The sequence below is a fragment of the Saimiri boliviensis genome, chromosome 6 (assembly GCF_048565385.1).
Source record: "Saimiri boliviensis isolate mSaiBol1 chromosome 6, mSaiBol1.pri, whole genome shotgun sequence".
Taxonomy (NCBI): Eukaryota; Metazoa; Chordata; class Mammalia; order Primates; family Cebidae; genus Saimiri; species Saimiri boliviensis.
Genome location: NC_133454.1, coordinates 119,978,675 through 119,985,647, shown reverse-complemented (window position 1 = coordinate 119,985,647; position 6,973 = coordinate 119,978,675).

Sequence of the window (6,973 nt, the reverse complement as noted above, 5' to 3'; positions counted from 1 at the left end):
CGCTCTTCAGCTGGCTGCCTCAACAGCCCAGTGCCTCCCTTGGGCCATCCAACCCTGTGTGGGCACGGGTAGAGGGTGGGCCTGGAGCCTCCCCTCGAGCTCAGAACAGTCCCACAGCCTGCAGCTTCACTCCCACTTTGCAGACTCAAACTCCCTCCCCAAGGGTGCAGGGAGGATTTGCAGTCCTGGTCTTTGTAGCCCTCCTTGTCCCTGGGCCACCCAGGTGGGACCTCCAGGGTCCTCAGGAACACTTCTCCTGCCAGCAGGTACAAGTAAGTGGTGGGGAACTCGGTGGAGCTCCAGGAATCGGCCAGGATGTCCCCGCAGCTGAGATGAAGCAAGCTGATAATGGTCTGCAGGGCCTGGGGGTGGAGGTGGGAGGGGGCAGAGCTAAAGCCTTGGCCTTCAGGGGTGGGGCTGTGTCTCCCAGGGACCTCAGTGGCTGGGCAGACCTCTGTGCAGGGGTCTCTGCTGAAAAGGATCTTAGACAAACTCCCCATCCACCTCCTTCTTTGGCAGCCAAGAAAACAGAGGCCTGGAGAGAATGAACCTTGCCAGCTTCCCCCGCCGGTGAGGGGCCATCCCCTACTTGATTTTTATCTTATCCACCGGCTTGGGATGCTAACCTCTGTGTAATGGGGGTTTCCTGTGTTTGGAGGCCACACTTGCCCCCTGCTTCTCTCATCCCATGCCTTTGCCCAAGCTTGCCCTGTGCCTGGAATATCATTCTTCCCCTTGGGACTCAGCTCAGGCATCTCATCCTCCTATAGCATGGCCCTGGCTGCACCAGCCCAGGCTGAATGTGGCTTGCCCCTCTATTCCTATGTGCCTGTTCCTATGACACCTGGTCCCCGGGCCTCCTCATTTCGCTGCATTGTTTTGTGTTGATTTTTTTTCACTCCCTGGAGCCACCCAGCAGAAGGGGTTTTTCACTTCTATTTTAGAGACAGAAGAGCCTGGACGTTGTCGTCCATCAGATGAAGGCTTGAGTCCTGTTTCTGCCACCGTGAGAAGCTGCATTAAGCAGCCTCTCTAGGCCTCCATGTCTTTACCTGGAAAATAGAGACAATCACAGCCCATTCCTCAGAAGATCCCTGAGGATGGCCGGGCGCGGTGGCTCATGCCTATAATCCCAGCACTTTGGGAAGCTGAGGTGGGTGGATCACTTGAGGTCAGGAGTTCGAGACTAGTCTGGCCAGCATGGTGAAACCCTGTTTCTACTAAAAATACATAAATTAGCTGGGAGTGGTGGTGTGTGCCTGTAATCTCAGCTACTGGGATGCTGAGGCAGGAGAATTGCTTGAACCTGGGAGCGGAGGTTGTAGTGAGCTGAGATCACACCACTGCCCTCTAGCCTTGGCAACAGAGCAAGACTTTTTTCAAAAACAAAAACAAAAAAGATCCCTGAGGATGAAGAGGTGCTGACAAACTGCTCAGCCTCTTCCGGCACAAATAAGGTGACAAATGGAGACAGCACTGCCGAGCAGTCACGAGTCACGGGTTCAGGCTCTGACATCCAATGGAGTGTGATTCCTGGTTCTACCATTTTCTTGCTATGTGACTTTCAGGAAACCACTTAACCACTCTGTGCCTGAGTCTCCTAATCCATAAACTGCTTTTTATGAGGACTTCTTGCAAAGGTGTTTAGAATGGTGTCTAGCATGGAGTAAGCATTCAATAAATGTTAGCTACTGGAGTGGAATAAAATTTAACGTGGGGATGTTTGACAATCACCAGCCTCCAGCCTGCCCAAGATAATTCTGTGATTGCCAGTCCTGTCCACCCTGTTCTCCAACTTTTCTTGCCTCTGTGTGTCTGTGATGATCTTTGGATGTGTCAATTTGTCTCAGCTACAGTCCCCAGTGATTCAATCAAGCATTAATCTAGGTGTTAATACCTGTGAAAGTAGGCCGGGAATGGTGGCTCATGCCTGTAATCCCAGAACTTTGGGAGGTTGAGGCAGGTAGATCACAAGGTTAGGAGTTCAAGACCAGCCTGACCAACATGGTGAAACCCTGTCTGTACTAAAAATACAAAAAATTAGCCAGGTGTGATGGTGAGTGCCTGTAATCTCAGCTATTCAGGAGGCTGAGGCAGAATTGCTTGAACCCAGAAGGCAGAGATTGCCGGCAGCCGAGATCTTGCCATGGCACTCGTTTGGGTGACATAGCAAGACTCCGTCTCAAACAAAACAAAACAAAAAAACAAAACCTGGAAAGTATCTTGTAGGTGTGATTGAATCTATAATCTGTTGACAGTAAGGGAGATTTTCCTAGATAATCTGGGTGGGCCTGATTCTGCTGAAAAGCTTACAGAATAGCACTGAGGTTTCCCTGATGAAGTCATTCCTCTGTGGGCAGCAGCTGCAGCCCTGCCTTCCCGAGCACCTCCTCTGCTGATTGTACACTTGCTCCTGCAGCCCCCGCAATCGTATACACCAATTCCTTTCCATGAATCTTAGTCTCTGTCTCCCACTGATTCTGTTTCTCTGGGGGAACCCTAACTGATAAGAGTGTCCAGCACCTGGCAGGGGCCTGACACATGGAGGGGACGATCTGCTACCAAACGGATGCAAGGCAATAGGACTGTCTGGAAGGACGTGGGGAGGCGGGGAGGAAGTGACCACAGCCATCAGGGGTGGTGAGGGGTGGGCTAAGGGTTTTGGCCTGGGAAGAGCGAAGTCTCTGTGCAGAAGAAATAGCAGGGCCAGGACAGCTTAGACACCTGCAGGCCATCTCTCACACAACGTCTCCTTCTGGGCATACCCCGTATTCTAGATTAGGTCACCATCACGCTCTTTCTTTCTTTTTTTTTTTTTTTTTGAGACAGAGTCTCACTCTGTTGCCAGGCGCCAGGCTGTAGTGCAATGGCACAATCTTGGCTCACTGCAACCTCCGCCTCCTGGGTTCAAGCAATTCTGCTGCCTCAGCCTCCCAAGTAGCTGGGACTACGGGCGCACACCACCATGCCCAGCTAATTTTTGTATTTTTAGTAGAGACGGGGTTTCACCATGTTGGCCAGGATGGTCTCGATCTCTTGACTTCATGATCCGCCCGCCTCAGCCTCCCAAAGTGCTGGGATTACAGGCTTGAGCCACCGCGCCAGGCCCGTCACATTCTTTCATAATGCCTCTCAGTTCCCATTTATAGTAGTTATATGTTCACAGTTGTGATCGTTGGGTTAGTGCCTGTCTCCCCTGCCGGATTCTGAGCTCTGAGAGGCTGGAGTTTGTTCATGGCGGTTTGCCCCTAGACATAGCACTGTAGGGCCTCAGTCTTTACTTGTGGAATGAATGAAGGAATAAACGAGTGCGATGCCATCCTGCCTCTGTGAGAGGCAGGAGACAGAAGGTCATGGAGACAGAAGGAAGAGGGAGTGTGGCTTTGAGGTTTCTTTAAGGCTTCAGGGGTGGGGTTGGGGCTAGAGTTTGCAGAATTATCTCATAGCCTAGGGGAGATGATACATTTAGGAGCCAGGAACTCAAGGTGCTAGACGCAGATAGGAGTTGTCCTTTTTCCTGCTTTCAGGCTCCTAGGAAAGCAGGTGAGGCAGGCTGGGTAAGAATGTCATGGGCAGTGCAGTGATAGCTCAAGACCTGGGTCCTAGCCCCATCTCCCATCAGAGGTCTGCTGGGTAACTTCAGTAAGCGCCATCTGGGCTCAGTTTCTCCAACTGTCTCATGACAGGCTAGGCTAGATGATCCACAAAGATTCTTCCAACCCGGGAGTTTAATGAGATTAGGATGTAGAATTCTAGGTTCAAGGGTCACAGTAAACTTTTAATCTCAACTGCAGAGTGCAAACCCTTGCACTTCCCTTATGCAAACAGAGTGGAGTGAAGAGGTCTGCTTTGCTTGTTTTTCAGACTTCAGTCCTTCAAAGCTCTAACTTCATGAGCCTTTTTCTGCTTTCTTTTTTTTTTTTTTTTTTTTTAATTGAGATGGAGTTTTGCTCTTGTTGCCCAGGCTGGAGTACAATATCCAAGATCTCAGCTCACTGCAACCTCCGCCTCCTGGGTTAAATTGGTTCTCCTGCCTAAGCCTCCTGAGTAGCTGGGATTACAGGTGACCGCCACCACACCTAGCTAATTATTTTGTATTTTTAGTAGAGACAGGGCTTCATCATGTTGGCCAGGCTGATCTCGAACTCCTAACCTCAGATGATCCACCTGCCTTGGTCTCCCGAAGTGCTGGGATTACAGGTGTAAGCCACTGCGCCTGGCCTAATTTCATGACTCTTAAATGTTTGTGTTTTGTGTCATTATTTGTTTATTATGTTTCCTTAAATGGCCTCTTTTTAAAATCGATGATTTTTATTAGTATAGGCAGACTTATGTAAGACTTGTTGCAAAATTCTGCAAGATAACTGGTCTCAAGAGTCCATTATAATTAATATTAGAACATTTTCATCACTCCTTCAGAAAACCCCATATCCACAATCACTGTTTTAACTTATATATGTGGATTATAAAAGAGCCCTTGATACCACTACCATAAACAGAAGTTCAGTTTCACTTGCCATAAATGGAAGATACTTATGAAAGTAAACCCAATGGGAACAGAACAGTCTTGTGGGATTCTGGCTCTATACCATTGCCCTCTGCACCCTGGGCTTGCTGTCTTGGCCAAAAGAAGAAGTGTTAGGTGTTAAAGATACAGCTGTCCTAAACCAAGACTTTCTCCTTAAAGAAATCTAAGAGATTGAAAATGAAGTAATCCCTAAGAGGCTTCCCCTCAGCGTCTCACCATTTGGGGAGCTGTGTGTGGGAGACCCCGCAAGAGCTGAGGCAAGGGTCTGAAGCCTCAGCCTGTTCCCATGTAAATACAGAAGTAGAAAAGAATGAGAGAGATAGTTACATAGTTCTTCCCACACATAATCCTAAATAATCACATAGCTATTCATATGTAATCATAGATATATATAATAAGATCTTTAATTTTACTAATAAGTCTCAGGTCATGAAGTATGGGACTGAAGTGGCATTGGGGAAGAGGTGACCCTAAGGCAAGATGCTCTAAGTCGTCTGTCACGCCCGCACAAGGGCTGCTGGAGGGCGCCTTGGCTGTGTGACAGTGTCAGCGCTCTGAAAGTGCCTGCTGTTTAGCCAGCTAGGGAAGGAAATGTCTAAGATGGCCGAGACGTCTCCTTCCTCGGGGGAGTGAGGAGAAAACGCCACTCTCGCAAGTGGAGTAAGCCTGACGGCTCTTGTGGTAAGCTTGACGGCCGTCAGGGAAACCCACAGACATCTGGGGACTTAATAGTCTCTGTGCGGTGCTGTGCTTCAGCGGTCACGTTCCATGTCTGCTTTCAAGTTCTGCTTCTGCACCTGGTTCCTCTTTTTCTTAGAAGATAAGAATTAGTAACATAAATCTTAGTGACCTTATTCTTTCTTGACAAGTATGAGAAAAGTGCTGACGCCTTAGGTTTTCTCCTTGCCTTGGCTTCTTCAGAGTCTTGGGCCCCTGTCTCCAAGACATGTGATTTCCTTGACCCTGTCACTGGCCACCATTACCTTATCCTACCTAGCATGCCCCCTGCTTTGTACTCAATAAAAGTCAGGGCGTCCAGGCACTCGGGGCCACTGCTGGTCTCTGTGATTTGGTAGCAGTAGACCCCTGGGCCCAAACTCTCTTTTCTCTATCTCTGTGTCTTGTGTCTTTTATTTCCACAGTTTCTCATCTCCAAACCTGCAGAGAGGGACTCACGGGACCCTGCAGGGCTGGACCCTACAGGGAGCACCAAGGTGGGGTTTTCATCTCCATAGTCTCTTCTGAGCCTCACTGTAACTCTGTGAGGGAGGGATTATCATTCCCATTTTACAGATGAGAAAACTGAGGATTGGGGGTGTCAGCTGTCTTACCTGCATCCTGCAGTATGTGGTTGAGGAAGTTCTTAGTCCCAGGTGCTCTTTCTACTCCCTGAGAGCTGCTGCCCCCGACTCCTGTCCTAGGCAGGGTACACACAGCCTATCCCTCCCCAGGCTTAGGGATACTGTGGCAGTTTTGACTAGGGAATGAAAGGATCTGCCTATGGGGACCCAAGACCCTGAGCCTTCTGGTTTATTTGCCTCAAGGACATTGAACTGACATCTCTAAGCTAGAGTACCCTGAGGCCAGGTGTTGGCAGTGACAGTGTCCTTTTGTCTCATGGTAGAAACTTCCAGTGCTAGAGCTGGCCAGGAACAACACCATCATCGGGTCCAGCATCCCCTAAACTTTATCCAGACTCATGAAGTCCCTGGACATTGTGAGGGGCTTCATAATTGTGTGACTCCTTCAGAAACATTTCCAATGACTGCATTTTGCATGGCCTAGGTGAAAAAAAGACGCTAAGTAAAAAGAAAAAAAAAATTGAGCTCAAGTCATTGGTTTTAATATAGTACCATAAAGCTAGGGTTTAATACATGTGAAAGTTTTCTGTAGTATATGTTCAGGTATTACAGCAAGACACATATCCACATTTTCCTATTTGACAAGTGATGCGATCTAGTTCGTTTTCTGTGAAGAAACCGTGTAGGAGAAGGAAGAAATAAATGAAGCTAGCGGTGGAGAGACCATGACAGTTCCCTGGTCCAGCCGCCAATCGAAGGGTGAGCTGGCCCCTAGTACCCGGGGGTGGGGGGTGCAGGGTGAAGGCCACAGTACCACCTCTGGAGTATTCTCCCCACTTGCGCTTACCCTGCATGGAACCAAGCTTTGAGGGTCTTCTAGGTGTGACTGGTAGGCTACAGGAAAGAGGGAGGGTGGAGGAGCAGGGAAAGACACCATGAAGAAACCATCAACGTTCTGCAAGACAACTGGTCTCAAAAGTCTGTGTCACGAGAAAGGTGAGAGGGCTTTTCTAGATTAAAAGAAAATAAAGTGATGGAACAATCAAATCGAATGTGGGAACGTGGCTAGATCCAGGTTAAAAAAGTCGTGATAAAGACATTTTCGGCCCAGCGGGGAGACATTTGAATATGGACAGGGTATTAG